Source organism: Megascapheus bottae, chromosome 19, assembly GCF_031878675.1.
Source record: "Megascapheus bottae isolate mThoBot1 chromosome 19, mThoBot2.hap1, whole genome shotgun sequence".
Taxonomy (NCBI): domain Eukaryota; kingdom Metazoa; phylum Chordata; class Mammalia; order Rodentia; family Geomyidae; genus Megascapheus; species Megascapheus bottae.
In genome coordinates, this window is record NC_143527.1 from 40,489,351 (window position 1) to 40,513,543 (window position 24,193).

The following is a 24,193-nucleotide window of genomic DNA, read 5'->3' on the forward strand; positions in this document are numbered from 1 at the left end:
ATTATTAAATAATAATAGCAATACTCGGACAAAGGCCTCATATCTAAAACATATTAACAACTCAAAAAATTGAATCATTCCAAAACTAACCTCCAAAGTAACAACCATCCCATTAAAAATGGGCCAAAGACTTAAAGAGAGTCTTCTTTGAAGAAGAAACAAAAATGGCCTATAGACATATGAAGAAATGCTCAACATCTCTGGTCATAAAAGAAATGCAAATCAAAACAACTCTAAGATTCCACCTCACTCCAGTTAGAATAGCCAGGATCAGGAAAACGAATAACAACAGATGCTGGAGGGGATGTGGCCAGGAGGGATCACTACTACACTGTTGGTGGGAGTGCAAACTCCTTCAACCACTATGGAAAGCAGTGTGGCAGTGCCTCAGAAGGCTAAACATCGAACTCCTCTATGACCCAGCAATTCCACTACTTGGCATTTACCCAACCATCCAGAAACAAGGACATACTAAATCCACTAGCACAACAATGTTCATTGCAGCACTATTCACCATAGCAAAGATATGGAACCAACCTAGATGTCCCTCAGTTGATGAGTGGATCAACAAGTTGTGGTATTTGTACACAATGGAATTCTATGCTGCTGTCAGAAAGAATGACATCGCCCCATTTGTTAGGAAATGGAAAGACTTAGAAAAAATCATATTAAGTGAAGTAAGCCAGACTCAAAGGAACTTAGGCTCAATGGTTTCCCTCATTCGTCATAATCAGTAGAAACCTTGGGCTCTCCTAGCAGAGATCTGCAATAGAGCAAAATCTTGATACATAAGGCCATATAATGTGAAGCTAATTGAAAGGACCTCCAGGATATTGAAACAAAAGCCATATAATGAATGATTGTTGTCCTTAATGTACTATGTTGTCTCTCATCTCCTTTGCTGTCCCTTGGTTATCTCATATTGGTATAGTATCTCACTTTGTTATCTGATATATTGAATTTATTTGTATTTGGTTATTTGAAATTTGATAGGGAAGGGGGGAAAACCAAGACGGATGGGGGGTGTGGGGGGGGAGGGAAATGGCTACCAAGACATGTGAAAGGGTATCAATGTATGTGAATTAATGCACCTTCTATCTGGCAAATATCATTTAACCCTTTTACTAATTACAATAAAAAAATAATAGCAATACTTTATTAGTATGAATACAAAGGTATATAAATGGATTTTTTTAATTCTAAGTTCAAAGGATTCAAGAATGAAATCCAAGCCTGCTTGTTTGCTTAAAGGTCTCCAGAAGGGTGAGGTAGTCTGGGCCCAGGAGCTCTGCCTTGCTTCCTGTCTGGCTGTGGCCATTTGTACAATCACAGGCAGTGGCAGGATGTGGTGGAAGAGGGGGAAGAGCCAGGGGAAGTAAGTTTGTCTTCACTCCTCCTCCTGCAGGACTCACCTCTGCTCCAGATGATACAGCACCCCTACCTGCCTCCAGTCAGAAACATTTCTTTTTAACTATTACTGACAAATATATTTTACATCCTGACTATATACACATAGGCAAATATATAATACATAACAAAACAAATAAAACATTTCTTAGTGGGTCGTGGGGCTTGAACTTGGCCTGGGCGCTGTCCCTGAGCTCTTCAGCTCAAGGCTACTGCCCTTCTCTTGGGCTTGCTTTGAACAGTGGTCCTCAGACTCAGCTTCCTGAGTAGCTAGGATTACAGACCTGAGTCACCAGCGCCAGGCAGAAAGAGGAGATTAAAAATGACTTCCGGGGAGAGAAAGAAGAAAATAAAGGGAATCCACTGGACAGAAAAACTTCTGAAATGTCTGTAGTAAGTGTTGCTTGAAATTAGAAAAAAATTCCAAAGATAAAGCATATGATGTCTTCATTGTTTTTCATTAAAATTTTCTCTGTACTTTCAGGATGTAGATTTTATTGGCATAAACAAAATCGCCTTAAAAATTCACTGTGCCTTGATGTCACTGACACTTAGTTAATCTGGCACAGTGAAGATGCTCATATGCTTTCTGTAGGTCACCTTTGAATCATGCACTCCATGCTTTGCCTGATTCAGGATTTGACAAGATGTGATGCTAAGAATTAGGCTTGTGAGATTTATTTTCTAATGTGATTTGCCTAATTGGACGAGATCTCTGAGAATGTCATTCAACACACAAGCGAAGAGAGGAAAGATGATACTCTGGTCATTTGCTTCTGTTAGCACTTTATGAGTTTTCTGTGATGAGTTAAATTGTAATCTACCCCATTAGCACTTTATGAGTTTTCTGTGATGAGTTGAATTGTACATCTACCCCATTCATAACCACTCAGGGGCTGAGATCTGAGGATTGTGGTTCAAAGCCAGCTTGGGCACAAAAGTCAGTGAGACTCTTTTTTTATTTGTATTTTTATTTTTTTGTCTTCTTTTTTATGTTTATTTTTTATTGTAATTAATAAAAGGGTTACATGATATTTGCCAGATAGAAGGTGCATTAATTCACATACATTGATACCCTTTCACATGTCTTGGTACCCATAACCCTCCCCCTACCACCCCCACTTTGTTTTCTCCCCTTCCCTATCAAATTTCAAATAACCAAATGCAAATAAATTCAATATATCAGATAACAAAGTGAGATACTATAACAATATGAGATACCTAAGGGACAGCAAAGGAGATGACAGATAACATAGTACATTAAGGACAACAATCATTCATTATATGGCTTTTGTTTCAATATCCTGGAGGTCCTTTCAATTAGCTTCATACTATATGGCCTTATGTATCAAGGTTTTGCTCTGTTGCAGATCTCTGCTAGTAGAGCCCAAGGTTTCTACTGATTATGGCAAATGATGGAAACCATTGAGCCTAAGTTCCTTTGAGTCTGGCTTACTTCACTTAATATGATCTTTTCTAAGTCTTTCCATTTCCTAACAAATGGAGCAATGTCATTTTTTCTGACAGAAGCATAGAATTCCATTGTGTACAAATACCACAACTTGTTGATCCACTCATCAACTGAGGGACATCTAGGTTGGTTTCATGTCTTTGCTATGGTGAATAGTGCTGCAATGAACATTGTTGTGCTAGTGGATTTAGTATGCCCTAGATTCTGGATGGTTGGGTAAATGCCAATTAGTGGAATTGCTGGGTCATAGGGGAGTTCTATGTTTAGCCTTTTGAGGCACTGCCATACTGCTTTCCATAGTGGTTGAATGAGTTTGCACTCCCACCAACAGTGTAGTAGTGATCCCTCTTAATCTCTAATTAACCACCAGAAAACCATTAGTGGCACTGTGACTCAAGTGGCAGTGTGTTATCCTTGAGCTGAAGAGCTCAGGGGACAGCACCCAGAGTTCAAGCCCCAGTGTGACAGATGTCTTAATAAGGGGAGGAAATCTGTGCAAATACACACAGAAGGAAGCCCCTGGGAAGACATGAGAAAACATGTAGTATGTCAGCCATGGAGAGAGGCTGCAAAAGAAATTGACTCTATTCACACCTTAATCTTGAATATCCACACTCCAAAATAAACTAAGATAAATGTCTCCTGTTTTAAATGTCTAGTCTACGGTACTTTGTTACTGAGAAAAATCAACTTCATTCAGAGGGTAGGGATATAGTCATTTATTTTTATCTTGTGGGACCAGGAGTTGAACACAGGGCCTCATACCTGCTAGACAAGCATACTATGACTGGTATCATGCCCCAGTCCTTTTGTTTGAGTTGTGCTTCTGAGATAAGTTTGCTAATTATAGGCTAGCCTTGAACTCAAGATCTTCCTATTTCTACCTCCATGAATAGTTGGGATTATAGGTATTCATGACAATACCTGGCCTAGGTATTCAATAGTCTCCCATGAGTATGATTTTTGTTGCAGCATCCTTTCATCTGCTGTATTGTTTCAATTAGCCCACATTGCCTCTGTACAAGGTTTCCACTTACTAATTCCAAGTTGTGAGAATTTTCTTCAGATGCCTGTTCTGAAAGCAGTCTAGGCATAGTGTATCGTTCTCTGAGTTTCCATTCACTCATATCACATGATCCGATTGCCCTAATCAGAGACTCTAAACCATCTTTATTTTTCTTTTCAAGTGTTTCTTGAAGCTAAGCAGTCATCTTCCTTTGTGAGGGGTTCATTTTTCTTTCTGTGGCATTCCTTCTGCCTCCATTTTGTGAGGCCACTGTGGGTCTGTTTCACAGGCAAGTCTACAGTAAACCACTAATAGGATTCCCTGCCTCTGGGCCTATCTTGTCCCCAGGCCTATTTTGCAGCTCAGAACACCTTTTCTACTGCAAATACATTTTTGACCTTGGAGCCTTTCCCATGCCCTCCAAGCTTTGGCTGCTCAGTAGGTGTTGTAATGTTTGGTTCTGGGTCAACACGCACATTGTTTTTCCTCACAAGTGCTCTCCATTCCCCTGGGATCATCTGATGATCCCATTCACAAACTTGTGCTCAGTCTACCAGAAGGGACTCGTTCTTATTTTTTATCTCAGACTTTTTGCTCAAGTCATTTTTTTTCCTTCTTGGAAATCTGGTCCATTTGCTTGTGCTACAGATTCTTCAATGGCAATTTCACATTGAGTTCCTGGTCACACTCTTTTTCAGGAGCCTTGAGATGGACCTGTCTGCACGCTCTGTATCACCGCCCATTCTCCTGGCTGTCTTTGATTAGTGGGCATCTCTGAACCAAAGGTAGTATTGCAAAGCAGCTGCTGTCCCTGATTTCTGGCTCCAGTCAGAGCCTACTTTCTCCCTCTTCTCTTGGAGATTTATGATGTTGCTTTGATTCCCTTCTGAAACTCCCAGTGGAGTACTGTGCTCTTTCAGCAAGAAGCCTCAAAGGCACAAGGCCTGGCTCATAGTAAGCTCTGAAAAATATTAGCTATTAAATTAGAAGCAAATAAAATGTTACACTAATTATAGCCTATGGCCCTCCCAGGGTTGTCATTTCTAAAATTTCCGTTTTCATTATTAGCTTCATTTTTTTAAGCATCTGATGAAAGTTCTCTTACCAGACGTTATTTCATTGGAACTGGGCCATTATCATGTCTTTTACTCTTCTTTCAGGCATAGAATAATGTCTAAAAGAACTGTCTGAATTCTCTCTGCTCAATTAGAACTTAGGCAGTATTTCTTAGGAAGACAAACACAGGCTCTAACAGGTAAGTTGATACACCGTCACCACTCACTAGCATTGTCCACAAATGTCGAAACATCTGCTTTTGCATTGTAGGGAGACTTTTTGCCTCTTTACATTTTAAAGGCTTGAAAAAATAGTTTTGCTCCATAAATATCCCAGCATGACTCAATTGCTTCCCAACAGCTGCTTACCCATTAGCCAAATGCTCTCCATTTTAAGTCATATGCACTCTTCCCCCAGAGCCAGAAAAGCAATGCGAAATACTTTTTGGACTATTAAAGCAGCACAGATCTGCCTTGAACATGGGAAATCTAAACACTATGATGTAGCAGGGTGTCAGCCTAGCTCAACACATATCAAGCTTGTTTCCCATTCTTATCTCTCCCCAGAACTTCAAGAACACTTTCTTCCCACACTAGCCTAATCTACCACTTCTTCCATTTCAGCTACCTTGATTTTTTTTTGTAAGCCTTCCTTCATTTGCCTTCATGTGCCTATTATGCAGGTAGATAGTGTCAAAAACTACTGGAAGAAGCCAATTATTTCAATAAATACAGTGAATGTTTCTTTTATAGGAACAGTTACAGATCAACTGGTACAGTTGGGAGATTTCTGGTATTACTGCAATGAACTTAGTTTTGAAATAGGCTTTCCCTATGTTTTCTTAGATTGGTCTGACTAAATGGGCTTAAGTGATCCTATTGACTAATATTCCCAAGTAGCTGGGACTACAGGTATGGTGCCCGGTGTTCATTCTCTCCCTCTCTCTCTCTCTCTCTCTCTCTCTCTCTCTCTCTCTCTCTCTCTCTCTCCCCCCCCCCCCCCCGCTCATCCCCCCTCTCTGTTATTTTGCCAGTCTTGGGGCTTAAACTCAGGCCTCAGCACTGTCCGTGAGCTTTCTCAAGGCTAGAATTCTACCACTTGATCCACAGCACTACTTCTGGCTTTTTTCTGTGTATGTGGAACTGAAGAACCAAACCCAGGGCTTTGTGCTTGCTAGGCAAGGACTCTTACCACTAGATCATGCTCCTGGCCCTCATTATCTTATTTTGAATGATAAATACAAAACAACTACTTGCACTTACTGTTGAACTGTCTGTAATGACCTGAGTTTAAAATTATTATTATTATTATTATTATTAATTTGCCAGTCCTGGGGCTTGAACTCTGGGCCTGGGCATTGTCCTTGGTCTTTCTCGAGGCTAATGAGCCACAGCATCATGACTTCCTTTTGAAGATAATGAATGCCTAAATATTTTGAAAGAGTCCAAAGAATTTGAGTGATTAAGAGACCGCACGAAAAGAATAGCTGCAGCTCTCCCGAATTTCTATTTGTAGTGTAGTATAACCATTCTCAGTAGGAACCTAATCAAACGTGGATTTTCTTTTCCAGAATTTACAGGACATGTACACACACTCAGAATTGACATTTAGTGAGCAGCCCTCCAGTTTGTTGAACTCCCTCACCATTGTTGAAGCCATTTCTGTACCAGTTAGTAACTCCCCATTGTTGTCGGCTCTGTGGCTACCCAGCCCCTTCATGGTGACTCCCTGCCTTCCACAAAAGTACTGTATGGTTTTGTAACTATGTAGCTAATGTGTGACCCACGAAAGACCATCAGGACCAGGGCCTGTTTATGTAGTCATATGGATTGTGTCACGGTTAAACATTTTGATAATTGCTTTATAAATACGATTGCTTTCTAGAAAAATTGATTATTTTCTGGAAAGCAATCTGAATGCCCTAGCTTTGAACATGAGAGCATTTTCCTCTTTCTAAGAAGAGGCGGGGTATGGCTTGGGTTTCAGGTGGGACAACTGAGCTGCCTCTACTGGAGACTGCTGACACGTAGGTCCCGCCCCAGGCTAAGCAGTATCTCCTTTCCTACTCGCTTCCAGGGGCCAACACTACACTTTTTGTCTGGAGAAAAGATGTTTAAAAGTAGTTTTTTTTTCTTCTATTTAACAAGATGTCATTTATATAACATTAGAAAAAAAAAGTCAGCCTTGGATCTGCTTCCAGGGCTTTATGTATTTAAACCCACACAACACTATCATGGTCTAATGTTTTAATTATTATCATTATTAAAGTTTAAAAAGAATATGCTCAGGTATGTGTATTTTTATAACTTCATTACAGTTGAGATTATAATTTATTAAAGGCTAATATTCTTATAGTGACTATGTCTTTTTTCTGTAGCTAAATTTCTAGGCATGTTTTTAAGAGCAATTTTTTTTAAAGGATTTTTGTCTTTAACTCCTGGATTTCATGTTGAAAAATGTAAGATGACTGGCAACTTTGTACGTACTTTCTCCATGGTTTCTGCCACTTGTTTCTTCATTTTCAATCAAGACCTGGAAATCAATAGGCTTGAACTCAGAATCTGAGTGCTGCAAGGTGCTCTGCTACTTGAACTAGCTTTTTGGTGGTTAATTGGACTTTGCTGTCCAGGTTGGCTTTGAACCTCAATTCTCAGATTTCAGCCTTCTAAGTAGCTAGGATAGGAGCTATAAGCCATCAGCGTCTGGCTGAAACTAGTTTTAATGGCCACCTGCGAATGTGGGGCTGGGTGGTTATGACCGTGCTTAGCTATTGGCTGGCATCAACTGACTATCATTGCTTAACTGAAATGAAACACCAGGCATAACTCTTAAGTCCAAAGTTTCTCATCACAGACCCTTTATTTGATTTTAGGGATGTCAGACCCCTTCCTGCCTGCTCTTGTATTTGACTAGCTACTCAGCTTCTTTCCCTGTCCCCCATCTTGTGCTTCTGGGGGGAAGAGGGGACATCAGGATGAGTGTCAATGAATCTGTCCAGCGAAGTTGAGAAATGGAAAGGACACCATGTGAGAAGGCAAAGCCATATGGGATGACGAGAAGATGACCCTAGGTGTTCCGGCCAGACACATGGACAGAGCTGTACAGATTTCTGGATTCTCTGGGGGTTTTCATGATGGTGATGTTCAGCAGTTCCTAGAAGATGAATGCCAATTGGAGATATCCATGGAGATATTCATGTTGCGGTGGTAAGATGGCTTGCCAGAGGTTATAAATAAATTCAAACGTGATAGGTGGATTAATTGCAGATGTCAACACTTTGGCCTTATTGATTCCCAAAACATACACTGACTTGTCATCATTCTCATTTGAAGTTAAAAAAAATACAGATATCTCCTAAAAAAGCTCTGATACTTTTATAAAGATTTTTCACTTGATATCTTGCTCAGACTTTCTTGCTAAAGGTCCAAATGGTTGAGATGGGCTCAAGAGCTTGGTTCAGAGGTAGAGCACTTGCCTAGCATGCATGAAGCCCTAGGTTCGATTCCTTGGTACCACATGCACAGAAAAGGCTGGAAGTGGTGCTGTGGTTCAAGTGGTAGAGCACTGCCCTTGAGCAGAGAGGCTCAAGGACAATGCCCAGACCCTGAGTTCAAGGCAAAAAAAAAATGATTGAGATGAAATCCTTGTGTTTGGGTGCCTTCCTTTTGTTGTTGAGATAGAGCTGAGTAGATGAGAGAGACTAATAGCTTACACAGGAGCCAAAGCTGACATGCGAGTTCTGTCTGAGGACACTGGCTTGTGGGAAGGGAGCAATTTAGGTCAGAAAGTCCTTGAAATTACATCACAGAGGTGGTGGGCAGTGCTGTGTATTCTGGTGGTCTGTGCTGGCAGACTCAGGTGAGTGAGGTCTTTTCTGGAAGCTTCTACCCATGCAGACTGGGAATCATGAGGACACATTCTGTCAGGCCTTTAGCATGAACTATGTCTGAATGGAGCTGAAGCCTCTGAAACTACACAATGCTGTTTCACACACTCCTGCTTTGTTGTGTGACTTTCTCACCTACTCTTCAGGCTGGGATTCTAGGAATTTGTACTATGGCCTCTTTCCTCACAAAAAGAAAATTATTACTTTCAGCATTTTTCAATATAGCTGTTGGTTGTCTCATTCTGACTAACAACTTTATATATTTGGCCCTCGCTTGTCATAATTTTTACATAAAAGACCATAGAAAAAGGCATTTCTTTAAGATTTTTCTTTTTCTTTTTAAATGACAAATGGAAGAGATTTTATCTCTAGAGACTGGCTTTTACATCAGAATATTTCTCTCCTCTGATAGCTAATCCATGCATGCCCTTTTACTACAGATAAGATAAATTGAGATTAACAAGACAATGTGTGCAGAAAGAACCCTTTACATCTCAGGGTTTCTTTCCATATGCCTGAAATGTGCATTAAATTTTTCCTGTTTTAGTGTTTTAGTTCCTTATACTTAAGTACTGGTATTGCTCTCCCTTGCTTTGAGTACTTAAAATTTTGAAGGTGCCAACCCTGAGGTTTTTTTTTTGTACTCAAGGCTAATGCTCTATAGCTCTACTTTTGGCCTTTTGGTGCTTAATTGGAGATAAAAGTCTCATGGACTTTCCTGCCAGGGCCGGCTGTGAAGCCTAAGCCTTAGATCTTAGTCTCCTAAGTAGGACGGATTTTACAGGGGTGAGCCACTGGAACCCTGCTCTGACTTAAACACATTTTGGAAAGGGAAATCCCTGTTTTGAACTTCCTGGACTAGTTCAGTATTTTGGAAAGTAAAGAAGTCTGGTGGTCTTTATTATTCCTTTGAATTGAGTGTACAATTTTTTTTTCCTTAACCACATCTGTTAATGCTTTTCTTCTTCAGAAATAATAGTTCATGTAAAAGTTGCTCATTTAAAGTGTCATTGATAGTAACTGGGAAATAATTTGAACTATAAATATTGACATCAGTAAATACACAAATACATAAGGAGGGAATTCATATTTCTTAAGTCAGGTAATGAGGACCTATCTTTTTAGACAATGTCACACCTTCTTTCACTTTCTCCCAGTTTTTCCCCCCCATTGGGAATGGATATTTATTTAATATTTCTTCACTTCGTTCTCACGGATCCCTATGAAATCTTCAAGACCCATTTGTAAAACTCAGGTATCAAAATCCAGTTTCTATTTTGCCCCAAACAAATTAGAAGATAAGCAAGTCAGTATGAGACAGTCTGTATATAGGGAATCTGCACAGGGAATAAAAGTATAAAACAACAAAAGTAAGGAAACCACTCTGCTTGTTCTCATTTATTTATTTTTTTTTGCTAGTCCTGGGGCTTGAATTCAGGGGCTGAGCACTGTCCTTGGGTTTTCTTAAGGCTAGAGCTCTACCACTTGAGCCACCACATCACTTCTAGCTTTTTCTATGTATGTGGCACCTAGGAATCGAACTGGGTCTTTGTGCATACTAGGCAAGCACTCTACTCTTAGGCCAAACTCCAGGCAAACATTTTTTTTCCAGTCTGGGGCTTGAACTCAGGGCCTGAGCACTGTCCTTGAGCTTTCCTCAAGGTTAGGACTTTACCACTTGAGCCACAGCACCACTTCTGGCCTTTTCTGTATCGAGGAATTGAACCCAGTCTTCGTGCATGCTAGGCAAGCACTCTACCACTGTGCCAAACTCCTGGCTCCTCATCTATTTTTTGGAAGCAAAGTCTTCTGGGGTGGTGCCAGACAGAAACCCAACATTCAAGTGGGGAGAAGGTAGGAATCAATGACAGGGCAGGGAAAAGAGAAGGAAATGACTCCACAAAGAAAACCAGCCAAGGCTTCTCTTGAATAGTGGAGAGATTCAAAGAAGAGAAAATATAACAGAAGAAAATTTTATTCACTGATTAAATGCCAGGGAAGGATATGCTTTTTAGAAAAAGAGCCTTTGGCTTTTATCCATTACTTTCATACAGAGCTTTGTCTATATGTGACTGACAAAGCCATCAGTCTTTCATAATCGTTTGTTTAGAATAAAAATCACTGAAATATACTTTCAGCCTTGTAGGAAAAGTAAAGAAGAGGACAAAGGGAGGGGAAGAATGGAGTAATGAGAGCCGATAATATATGAAAGTAATAACATATTTTGCATTTTTTCCTTTCTGGCTCAAGTTTCAAGTGGAATATTCCAAGGAAAGGAAAAGCCGCAAATTAATCAGACAAGAGGGTGAAATTAAGGTTGGGCTGAATTAAGTTTTGTAGGTGCTTGCATGTGAATGAGAGGGAGAGGGGGAGAGGGAGAGGAAAAGGAAGAGAGAGAGAGAGAGAGAGAGAGAGAAGAGAGAGAGAGAGAGAGAGAGAGAGAGAGAGAGAGAGAGAGAGGGAGAGAGGGAGAGAGGGAGAGAGGGAGAGAGGGAGAGAGGGAGAGAGGGAGAGAGGGAGAGAGGGAGAGAGGGAGAGAGGGAGAGAGGGAGAGAGGGAGAGAGGGAGAGAGGGAGATTTTCTTCTCCCAGAATCCCTTTCTGAGCACTCAAGATCAAGGGGTGCTGAAGCCACTTAAAAGCCTGTCATGTCAAGAAGTAGAGAAGAAAAGCTGGATTTTTACACAGAAGAAATTGCTTGCCATTGAATCACACAAAAGACAAGATGTATGAGATGGGGGAACAAAAGGTTCCATGGGAAAGCCTGACATTTTTGAAGGCAAACTTCCCTACAAACGATCTTTTCCCTTGAGTTCTGTAAGGGTGTCATGAATGAAATGACAAGACAAGGGCAGCCCTCCAGAAACCTCTGTAAGAGGGAGACAGTGGACAGTACATGCGAAAACAATAGGGCTGCCCTCCTTTTGGGGCCTTTGACTGCCTTGCAATGGTGGGTCAAGGTGAGGCTCTGGCCTGGGACCAGAGGGAGGGAGGAAGAGGTGTGGGCCATTCTGCCCTCACTCTCTGCATCTTCTAGCACTGTTTGCTGGAGGTATTGCAGGCTCTGGAGAGGCTGCTGCTCCCATGCAGTTTTTTCCTGCAGGCTAGGGGAAGTGGCAGCTTTCCACTGTGTTTATCTCTGGGTACCTTAGCCTCCCGGATTAGTTTCTCTCCACCCTGCTCAGTACTCTGCAAATAATCTTTCTTCCAATTCATTTCAACCTTCTCACGTGGGTTTTTTTTCCCCCCTGAGGGATTCAGACTGTTATTAGAGGAACCAAAAATATCCCCAACTTACAGAATCCACAATGAGCTGAAATTTCTACTTGTGGAAACCTGGGTGCCTGTCTCTGCCTACGGGAGGACAAACCATTTATTATTTATAAAACTCCAAGTACATAGGCTATAGAAATTCCAAGTACAAAGGATCTGAAGAAATGAATCAAAATCAACTAAGATTAATTATATTAATCAAGCACACTATAATCACCTGAACCACCTGCTTCAAAATGACACCTTCCAGACTTTAGCTATTGTTCAAAACAAAATCATGTAAACTATGAAGCATTATTTATTAAAATCTGAAGTGGGTCAAACAGTTCAGAGTATAGCACCGATAATACTTATGACTCTAATTTTAAGAAATTGATTTGTTGCTTGCATATTAGAATACTCGCTGCATATTAAGAAGGCTGTAGAATTTAGTTCTCTGTTCTCTTAGCTCTGATGTGAATATATGTGAGTGTTTATCTTATTCTGCATAAAATGTATGTGACTTACATCCAAACACTGCAATACATACCCAAAGCCACTACTCACAGAATTTTGTATGCTTCCAGCAGACAGAAATATGATTTTAGAAAATATAAATAATTACCTGTAGTTTTTGATATTTTTTTTGCCAGTTTTGGTCTGTTCTTTCTGCAGGTAGTAATCAACATTCTGAATTAATTAAGCCCTGGAGCTAGGGACAGCCTTGTGCTGTCCCTTTGTATTTTCGCTCAAAGCTAGCACTCCTACCACTTGAGCCACAGCTCCACTTCTGGCTTTTTGGAGGTTAATAAAATAAGAATCTCATGGACTTTTCTGCTTGGGCTGAACCAGCTGCTAGCCTTTTCTTTTCTTTTCCTTTTTTTTTTTTTTTGCCAGTACTGGGCTTGAACAGGGCCTGTCCTTGGGCTTTCTCCAGGCTAACGTTCTACCACTTGTGCCAAAGAGCCACTTCTGACTTTTTCTGTGTATGTGGTACCAGGGAATTATTGAACCCAGAGCTTCATGCATGCTAGGTGAGTACTTTACCACTAGGCCATGGATCTGGCTAGCTGCTGGCTTTTTCAAGATATTTTGAGAAGTAAGGGGCTAGTAAAGAAGCCTGGAAAAAGGGGAGGAAACCAAGGGAATGGTGATGGAAGTAGAGTGAAAATGAGAGACACTGACAAGGTTATGCTGCTATTGGAGTTAGCTCTTGATATTGTACTTGATATCTTTGTTTTCAGTATTGTATTTGAGACAGAACATATAGTGAGACTTCTGTAACTGCAATGCGAGTGTTTGAGCTGAGAGATTAATCCAAGAGACTATGAATAATACTCACATTCCTACAGTCCACATAAATTCAGAAAACTGAATTTTGGTTGCCATTATTCTCTACTTATTTCATTAATCATTGGTAATTGATTTAAACTCTTTTCAATCCCTTCCAGAGCTTTGTGCTAACAGCACTGCCCCCTAGTGTTCTCCCAGTTTAGTGCCATGTGAGAAAAAAAAATGCCAAGATTCATTTTTAATATGTACACTGTATTTATGTACGTTCTCAGGGGTTATTGATATCATATGATATTTATTGTCCCAGTTTAGAGACTGAACCATGCTACAATGGATACAGATTTTTCATTAATGAAAAAATATACTCCAGAAGTTGAAGTTTAGATAGTATTAAATAGTTTTTGAAATTGAAAACAAAGTTACCTAATACATTTGAGTTCCTACTGTAGTAAATATGTAAGAACTGTCAAAGATCTAAGCAAGCTCAAGTCTATACTTTTAAAGTTTCTGATATTTGAAGTAGTAACATGTCTAATCCGAGCCAAACAAGAAGTGAAAGAATTTAAGTTTTTTTTAACATATAAATTTGATTCTGCATTACATTTATTCAAGAAAATGTTTTAAGTAAGTCCATTTTCATAAAATGGAAGTATATTAGTGAATTTATATCAAAGCCTTTTTTTAGTAATATAGTAACTATGCAAGTCTTCATTAAAGATTTCAAAGCAATGATAAATTCCTTTTTAATAGACAGATTATTTTATAAAGATAAACATGTCTCATTAACTATGTGTTTAGAGCAGTTTGTACTGGGTAGGAGCATTCACTACTTTGTCTCTTCCCACTATTTTCTAGAGATACTTTTAGAATTTTCTTTTCAGAATTGGGGCTTGATGCTTGCCAAGTCAGCTCACTTAACACAGAACCCTCCTCTAACCCTGACTTTAGCTTTTCATTTGTCCTCTAGATATTTGCTTCCTCTGTGACTGCATGCAATCCACCTGTTAAGGTTCCTGCTAGCTAGGATTAGAGACACTCATCTGTGCCCAGCTCATCGTGAGAAGGGGTATTGTGGACCATTTTTTTAAACCCCAGTCAGTTCTAGACCATAATGTCAACAATCTAACAATCTTAGCCTCCCAACCAGCTAGGATTCCAGATGTGAGCCACTAATACCCATCTATTTGTTAGGTGTGTGTGTGTGTGTGTGTGTGTGTGTGTGTGTGTGTGTGTGTGTGTGTGTGTGTGTGTATGCAAATTCTGGGTCTTGAACTCCAGATCTGAGCACTGTCCTTAGCTCTTTTGCTCAAGGCTAGCGTTTTACAAATTGAACTATACTGCCATTTCTAGGTGTGTGTGTGTGTGTGTGTGTGTGTGTGTGTGTGTGTGTGTGTGTGTGTGTGTGTGTGTATTTACTGCCATTTAAAATCACTGGTAGCCTGGAAGTGAAGCTCAGTGATAGAGGGCTTGCATAGAATGCTAAGATCTTGAGTTCCATCTCCAGCAACACTGAACAAAAAGAAAAGAATTTATCAGACCTCTTTGTCTTGCCCTGCCACCTACTGGATGGGCAGGGTAATTGTCTTGGATTTTTTTTAAAAAAATATTTATTTATTAATTTATTTATTTTTGGAGCTGGTATTGGGGTTTGAAACCAGAGCTTGGGAAATGTTCTTCTCCCTTCTCCCCTTCCTCCTCCTCCTCTTCCTCTTCCTCCTCTTCCAATTCTTTCATTTTCTTTCTTCTTTTTCCTCATTTCTTCCTCTTCTTTCTCCTTCTCCTCCACTTTCTTTCCTCCTCACCCTTCTTCCTTGTGTTATACTACTTTACCACTTGAGCCACAGTTCCAATTTCAGCTTTTTGGTGATTAATTGGAAATGAGTCTCATGAACTTTGCTGCCCAGGCTGGCTTCAAACCACGATCCTCAGATTTCAGCCTCCCAAGTCATTAGGACTACAGGAATGAGCCACTGGTGCCCAGCATAATTTACTTTCGATGTGTGCAGATAATTATCTGTAAGTTCAATTTTGTTTTGTGATTATATAAAAATTTATTTGAGCCTAAAGTCAAATTCACAAGACAAATCTAGTTTTATCCCTGTTTTCTTTACCAAATTCTTTCCCATATATGAAGATATGGTTTATTTTAAACTACTGTGATTTATCTTTCAATTAACATTAACGTATTAATTATATAAAATTAATACGTATGGATATTTAATCCTTTATTCTTTTGATTAAAAGACAGCAGAAGTTTTAGCCTTTTCTCCATTTGGAAAAGTACATTCATATTATTCAGGGAGAGAAAAGTTTGTGTGTATATGTTGACCTGTTATAGACTTTTCTCCATTTGGAAAAGTTCATTCATATTCTATTATTCAGGGAGAGAAAAGTTTGTGTGTATATGTTGACCTGGACTGTTGGATTTTGTTTTATTGGGCAATCTGAAATCTATATATCTCTGTCTGTGTATCTGTCTATATACCTATGTGCATGTGTCCCACTCTTTCAGTACCTGAGTTGTTCCAATATGGGTCAATAAACTATTAGAATTTGGCTTCCATTCTCATCAGAATATGATTATAGATATAGTGGCATTCTCTTATACCTGGTTTGGCTTTCTGTGATTTCATTTGCCTAAAATCAACTGTGGTCCAAAAATATTAAATGAAATTTCAGAGAATTAGTTTTAGGGTACTTGGGATCAAAGTCTGGGCTTTATCCTTGGTAGGAAAGTCTTCTACCACACTCCCAGCTTATTATGTTGTAGTTATTTTTCAGTCAGGGTCTCAAATTTTTGCTCGGGCTGGCCTTGGACCAAGATCATCCTACCTCTGTTTTCTGTGTACCTGAGATGACAGACATAGACCACAATGCCTTCCTGGGCTGTGATATCTCTGCCTCCCAAGCATCTTGGATTATAAGCATGAGTCATTATTCTGGCATAGCAATAAATAATTCCCAATTCCAATTTATGTGTCATTTTGAGTAGTATAATTAAAACATGTGTTGTTCCACATAGTCCCAGCTGAGACATGAACTATCCATTAGTCCTGTGTACCCATTTTATATATATATATATTTATATATATATGCAATTATCCATACTATTATAGCAGCTGAGATGAGAAGAGCAAAAAACAGAGAGAACATATGAACCAACTTTTATTACATTGTCCTATTCCTAGTCATTGTCATTCATATAACTAAAACTTATATACACATTTCTCTCCATCCATCCACTAGGGGTCTTGGAAAGTATGTTTTCATTTGTCTAATATCAGCTGTCTCTTCTCACCTATTTTTTCTCCATCTATTCAATTTTGCTCCTAATATATATTTCCTGTTCTACTTGGATTCTATTTTTGACAGTTTTTTTCTCATATGGGAATTTGTTTGGAGCGTAAGTGTGTTCAGAGACCCATTTAAGGGTCCATTGACTCCAGGCTGGTCCAGAACAGTCTAATTCTCTTACCTTCAGCCACAAATTGGAGCCAGCAAGAATGTGGACTGCAGCTGCTCCTCCAGGATGAACCACCCAGCTCTGTCTTCAGTATTGGTAATTTTCATTTCTGTTTCTTATGCTCATCAGATGCCACTCTGACTTCTTTCTGCATCCTTTATCAAATTTTAAACACTCCACTGGTCTTCATATCACTAGTACCTTACTCAGTCCACAGACATTTGCAATAAATGTATTTGATTTGCAGGGGTATATTTTCCTAATTTCTTATTGTAGATGTTGTCTGTGTGGTTCTGCCTTTACTATCCTAGTTGCTGTATCTATGGTGTAATTTTGGAAGTTAAATATTTTCATCCTCCAGATGAAACTCTCAGTCTACTTAACAGTGGAATTATGTCCTAATGCACTTATTTTTAAAAATCTTCTTAGCAGGATTCAAGACCTTGTTCTTGGTAGCTTTACACTTCAGCCAGTCCTCCAACTCTTATTTTGCTTTGGTTATTTTTGGGATACGATCTCAATTTTTACTTAGGCTCACCTCAAACCATCATCCTTCCAATCTCTGCATCTTGCCAACCTCTGCATTATGAGTAGTTAAGATGCTAAGCATGCCACCATATCTTGCTGATAATATTATACTTTGAAAACACACCTAATATTCTTAATGTACTAAACAGCTTAGCCAAATCTATCTTAAAGGGTTTACTGTACATTTGCCTATGATTGGCCAAAATAAACTAACAGCAAATCCTTCAGTGAAACACAAGTATTGATATCATGGAAAGTGCAAACACAGAATGATTGTGTGAATATGCACTTGTAACACTGTGAGGTTGAAAAATCTTTAGCCAAGCCATCAGAAGCCAGGAACCATCTGTATATTCTTTAAACAAACAGGTGTCTACTCATGTTAATGTTTGAATCCTCCATAGTAGATAGCTCCTTAGTTCTTCTCACATTCATCTATCTCCTCCATCCCCAGGCTGTGTAGAATCTGTGGATAACTCTTCCACACTATTATCAGGAAATGACCATGCTATACTTTAGACTTTGATGTTCTCCTAAGGCCCATGTGGTAGAGGATTGGTCACTTTATGTAAATACAACCTACCCTCTTCAAACTAGCCAATCTGAACAGATTGTGAATCTGAGCTGGGCTAATCAGAACTGAGGGGCAGGGCTTGCTGGTTAAGGATAAAAAGGGAGCAGCCCATCTGCTCTATCAGCAAGCTTTTTCACCAAGATTTCAGTTAATGGCACACCCTCTTCCACACAGAAGTTAACTTTTGTCTTGCCAAGTTCCTTTTGAGTAAGTCTCCTTAGTCCTACTTGACACCCCAGCATCCTGAGCCATTTCTAACACTGTAGAAGTACTGCTCTTTCTACCAACAAAAATGTTTTGATTTCAGCAATATGTATCTTTGTATTTCTGAGCCGCTTAATTATTTTCTCTTTCTGATGCCATTTCTACAATAATTAAAGAAGCATCACAGGAATTTTGGTCAACTTCTTAGTATTTTTTCCAGTTATTAGTGTGTCTTTTTTTTCTATTTCCGGGATATTCTGGAGCGCAGAAATTATTTAGTTCATGGGTGGAAAGGTGAGCCCTCACCCCCATGGGTCCTCTTTTCTCCTTTTTCTATCAGCCATCTGTCTTGCCTTCTGCATCAGCCTGCTCACTTACCTAGATATTAATGTAACCCAGCCCCTGCTTCTTCAGTTAGTATTAGTTTTCCAGAAAGACACATAACTACCAGAATCTTCATTGATCCATAACAGAAAACACCCAAAACAACAAAAGAGAACAGTGAGTTATCAAAAAAAAGGCTGGTTCAACACTTGATTTCAGCGACACAATACATAACAATCACTATCCAGGAACCTCTCCGCTTTCATCTAAAACAAAACATTTAGAAAGCCACCAAGAAATCAAACTAGAAATGCTGGGGAGCATTTATGTTGCGCAACATAAGGCCTTGTACAAGGTAGGCAAGCATTCTGCCATTGACCTACATCCCCAACTCCAAGGCATATTTTTTTTTTTGCCAGTCCTGGGCTTAGGCTCAGGGCCTGAGCACTGTCCTTGGACTTCTCAAGGCTAGCACTCTACCACTTGAGCCTCAGCACCACTTCCGGCTGTTTTCTATGTATGTGGTACCGAGGAATTGAACCCGGGTCTTTGTGCATGCTAGGCAAGCACTCTACCACTAGGCCACACTCCCGGCCCCCAAGGCATATTTTTTGAAGTTACAGTGTTAGTACTGAGCTTGGAGAAACAGTACTGATTTCTGGTAAATTACTATACAAAGCAAAGTAATTTTCTCTCAAGCAAAGGAAAGAGAATCAGTTTGGGCATTTGTGTGTGTGTGTGTGTGTGTGTGTGTGTGTGTGTGTGTGTGTGTGTGTGTGTGTGTGTTGCAGTATGTTCTGGGTTGGAGAAATATGGTAGGAAGATACCCTTCACTGAGGGTGGCAGGTCCTAGAGGTTCCACAAAGCTCCTCCCACCCCCCTCACACGGTGTGGACTTACTGCTCCTGGCGTCTTTGTCATCCAACAGGTGTTCTCTGGAGCAGATACACAGGACCTTCTAGTGACATTCAATAGATCCCAGAAAGGAGATGGGGCCTGTGAGAAGTACAATGAGTTTGAGTGTCCTGGTTACACACAAATAAAAGTATAAGGCACTGACTAACTTACATGACAGGAGGAGCTTTATCACTTTCTTTTGCACACATTGAGTCTCTCTCTCTCTCTTTTTTTTCATCAAATCTACTTACTTTAAGTCTAAAACTATTTTCATAATTTAACCCCCCCAAACATTTCCTTATTCTGTTTTTGGGAAACTATATTTCTAAGCCCTCCACCAGTTTTCTAGGTTATCTCTCTTGCATTTACTCTACTGAAATATGTAATTTCCAAATACCTATTTAGTTGGTATGTCATTATGTCGAAGTGGGGGCATCTTGGAGTGTTAGCGGTGAAGGCAATTTGTCCTTAGGGGTTTATAGCTCTCATGGAACTTTTCCTGTCATGACTGGCCATAGCAACTAAGTGCTAAGTAAGTGCCTTTTATTTCTACCTTGTTGCATTGCTTTTCATTGCCGCACACATCAAGATTTATTGGGAATTGTGAGGGAGTTTTGTTTATTTTTTGACAAGATGCCAGAAGCCTACCTGTGAAGTGGGCAATTCAGAAAAGATGCCATGGGTTTCTGATGGCAGCCAGGTTTGAAAAACCCATGTAGTCACCTTAATGGAAACTCTATTTAACTTTCACTAGCTAGACAAATCTGTGGCTGTCATTCTTCAAGAACTGTCCCCCTTATCTAAGGCTTTCTTCTAACCAGCCTGCAAATGTCTTCCTTCTTATGGGCATCTTAAGCATATTTTCTATGCTATTTTAGTGAACTCTCCAAATAAGCAGAGAATGTATATGATTATTCCTACTTTAGAGATAAAAAAGTAAACACTGAACTAAGTCTAGTGACTTCTCCAGACATCAGAGTTAGTAAGCAACACTAGTAAGCATAGAATAGAAGCTAAAAGCTGGAGTCTCTGACTCAAATGTCCCATCTGATATGATGGACTAAGGAAGCTTTGGACTGTGAGTATCAGATGGGAGGTTTGCAAGCCAATTACTTGAGAGTTAATGAGCTTGAGCATCAAAGGCAACAGAACCATTTCTCAATCTGTCTTCATCCCTATACTAATTAATATCTCTAAAGCACTTGTATTCCCACAGGATTCTACTTACAAGGGAGTAATTCTAACTTGTCCATAAAAACTATAGGTGTCATCTTTAGTTTCAGCTTCCACTCTGGCATTTTCTTTCCATCATTCAGTATGGGTCAGAGAATGCACCTTACTTCTCTCATACCTGCATTTTCCTATGGTGCTGTACCTTCTGAAATGTTTTTGCTATTCTTCTTCCAAGAATCTCTGGCTGTTAGGGTTTGTGTCACATGGAATCCCTAAATGAAACCTATCTCACTAGTCAAGAAGCAAATGCTCATTCTTCCCAATGGCCTTAGAACTCAGTGCTGTTATCATTAAGTTGTTGTACAAAAGTGTACTTAACTCTGCTGACATCCTCACCTTTGTTCCCTTTCATCAGACTTGGTCTTGAGATCAAGAAATATCACCTGAATAGTGTTTGTGTGATTCTTTTTTTTTCTTTTTTTTATTTTATTGTAATTAGTAAAAGGGTTACATGATATTTGCCAGATAGAAGGTGCATTAATTCACATACATTGATACCCTTTCACGTGTCTTGGTACCCGTTTCCCTCCCCCCCCACACCCCCCACCCGTCTTGGTTTTCCCCCCTTCCCTATCAGATTTCAAATATCCAAATACCAATAAATTCAATATATCAGATAACAAAGTGAGATACTATAACAATATGAGATAACCAAGGGAGAGCAAAGGAGAAGAGAGACAACATAGTACATTAAGGACAACAATCATTCATTATATGGCTTTTGTTTCAATATCCTGGAGGTCCTTTCAATTAGCTTCACATTATATGGCCTTATGTATCAAGATTTTGCTCTATTGCAGATCTCTGCTAGGAGAGCCCAAGGTTTCTACTGATTATGACGAATGAGGGAAACCATTGAGCCTAAGTTCCTTTGAGTCTGGCTTACTTCACTTAATATGATTTTTTCTAAGTCTTTCCATTTCCTAACAAATGGGGCGATGTCATTCTTTCTGACAGCAGCAGTTGTGTACAAATCCCACAACTTGTTGATCCACTCATCAACTGAGGGACATCTAGGTTGGTTCCATATCTTTGCTATGGTGAATAGTGCTGCAATGAACATTGTTGTGCTAGTGGATTTAGTATGTCCTTGTTTCTGGATGGTTGGGTAAATGTCAAGTAGTGGAATTGCTGGGTCATAGGGGAGTTCGATGTTTAGTCTTTTGAGGCACTGCCACACTGCTTTCCATAGTGGTTGAACGAGTTTGCACTCCCACCAACAGTGTAGTAGTGATCCCTCTTGGCCACATCCCCTCCAGCATCTGTTGTTATTCGTTTTCCTGATCCTGGCCATTCTAACTGGAGTGAGGTGGAATCTTAGAGTTGTTTTGATTTGCATTTCTTTTATGACCAGAGATGTTGAGCATTTCTTTATGTGTCCATAGGCCATTTTTGTTTCTTCTTCAGAGAAGACTCTCTTTAAGTCTTTGGCCCATTTTTTAATGGGATGGTTGTTACTTTGGAGGTTAGTTTTGGAGTGATTCAATTTTTTGAGTTGTTGATATATTTTAGATATGAGGCCTTTGTCCGTTGTTTGCTTGGTGAAGATTTTCTCCCACTCTGTAGGCTTCCTAATTAATTTACTAGCTATGTCCTTTGCCATACACAAGCTCTGCAGTTTAATGCAGTCCCACTTATCCAGCCTTTCTCTGATTTGTTGTGATTCTTGGTCCTTATTCAGGAAGTTTCTACCTGTGCCAAGGAGGCCTAGTGTATCTCCTATTCCTTCCTGTAAAGTTTTCAGTGTGTCAGCTTTTACCTCCAAGTCTTTGATCCATTTGGAGTTAATTCTAGTGCAAGGTGACAAAGAAGGATCCAACTTTAGTTTTCTGCAGGTGCTTAACCAGTTCTGCCAGCACAACTTGTTGAAGAGGCTGTCTTTCTTCCATTCTATTTTTTTTGGCTCCCTTGTCAAAGATTAGGTGGCCATAGGTCTGTGGTTTAATATCTGGGTCCTCAGTTCTATTCCATTGGTCTTCAGGCCTGTTCCTGTGCCAGTACCAAGCTGTTTTGATAATTATAGCTCTGTAATAGAGTCTAAAGTTTGGAATTGAAATTCCTCCAGCGCTGTTCTTTCTGCTAAGAAGTGTTTTTGCTATACAGGGTCTTTTATTATTCCATATGAAATTTTGAATTGCCTCTTCTATTTCTTTAAAGAATGACATTGGGATATTGATGGGTATTGCATTGAATTTGTAGATAGCTCTTGGCAAGATTGTCATTTTCACAATGTTGATTCTTCCAATCCAGGAGCATGCGAGGTTTTTCCATTTCCTTAGTTCTGCTTTAATTTCCTTTTTTAGGGTTTTAAAGTTTTCGTCAAAAAGGTCCTTTACATTCTTAGTTAAGCTAATTCCTAGGTACTTTATTTTCTTTGAGGCTATTGTGAAAGGAGTTTCTTTCCTGATTATTGCCTTGTTCCTCTCACTGTTGGCGTAAAGGAAGGCAGTTGATTTTTGAGGTTTGATTTTATAGCCTGCTACTCTCCCAAAGTTTTGAATCAGCTCAAGGAGCTTGGGAGTAGAGTCTATAGGATTCTTTAAATACAGAATCATGTCATCTGCAAAGGGGAATAGTTTTATTTCCTCTTTCCCTGCTTGGATCCCCTTTATGCTTGCTTCTTGCCTTATTGCACTGGCTAGGAATTCTAGTACTATGTTAAAGAGTAGTGGAGAGAGTGGGCATCCTTGTCTCGTTCGTGATTCTTTTCTTTTACCCCATCTTTACTACTTGACAATGGAGAGTACGTTCTTGATACATTTGCATCTTATCACATATCCACATCTTGCCATGTTGGTAAAAACGAAACTATCTGAGACCCTCAAAGCCTTTGCACTTGTTTGTCTCTTAGGGCCAGTGGAACTTAACTGTGTTTCAACAACAGGAAAGAAGTTAGTCAGACCTTATGTTACAGAAAGTCTAAGAGGCACCTGAAATGCTAGCATTCTCTTCTATCCCTGGAATGACATCTACAATTTCTCATTTGTGTATGAACACCCTTCCCAGTCTTCTACAAAGTAAACACGTTTTGCAACCACTAGTATCATGTTAACTTGATACCTTGGTGAGAACCGAGGTGCCAGTAGAGAGTAAGGGATACTTCAGGTATGGGGATTCAGCTTGCTGGATCTGTGCAGTTATGGTTGCACGAGTAGAAGTAATATGGCAATCATTGACATTCCAACCTACCAGCCTTTCCATTTTTCTCTCCTTGCAAAAATGAGTGCTTCTGTCTATGTCATCCACAAAACACAGGTGGTGGCAGGGTTATATAGAGTGAAGATCATGTGGTAATTGCATAGAACCAGGGCTGTGGTGGGGAATGAATGGGAGAAGGTGGGTTAAAGAACGGCAGCTGATCCGTGTGAAGCACTGCCTATGAGAATAATCACATATCGCCATCACAGGAAGGCGGATATTTTGAAGGGACATCTTAGGAATACATTGCAAATCAATTACAAGGCTTTGGAGATGTGCTGGAGTACAGAGCAGGAACAAGGCTTCTTGATCCCTGAAACTTTAGGAGGTGGTAATTGCCATGGACCAGTGGGCAGGGGGTACTGGCTGAAGTGTTTGGATTCTTGGGCATATTTTTTGGTC

At 39.7% G+C, this 24,193-nt stretch overlaps 1 protein-coding gene across 7 annotated transcripts in view; it reads right to left on the reverse strand.

Annotated features, from left to right (window-relative positions):
- Dlgap1 (DLG associated protein 1) overlaps positions 1-24,193 on the reverse strand; it is a 772,435-nt gene that overhangs the window by 364,245 nt on the left and 383,997 nt on the right. For all 7 annotated transcript variants that reach the window (XM_090353401.1, XM_090353399.1, XM_090353404.1 and 4 more), the window contains one exon: positions 19,364-19,459. The gene's annotated coding sequence lies outside the window, so the exon portion shown is untranslated. The remainder of the gene's footprint in view (positions 1-19,363; positions 19,460-24,193) is intronic.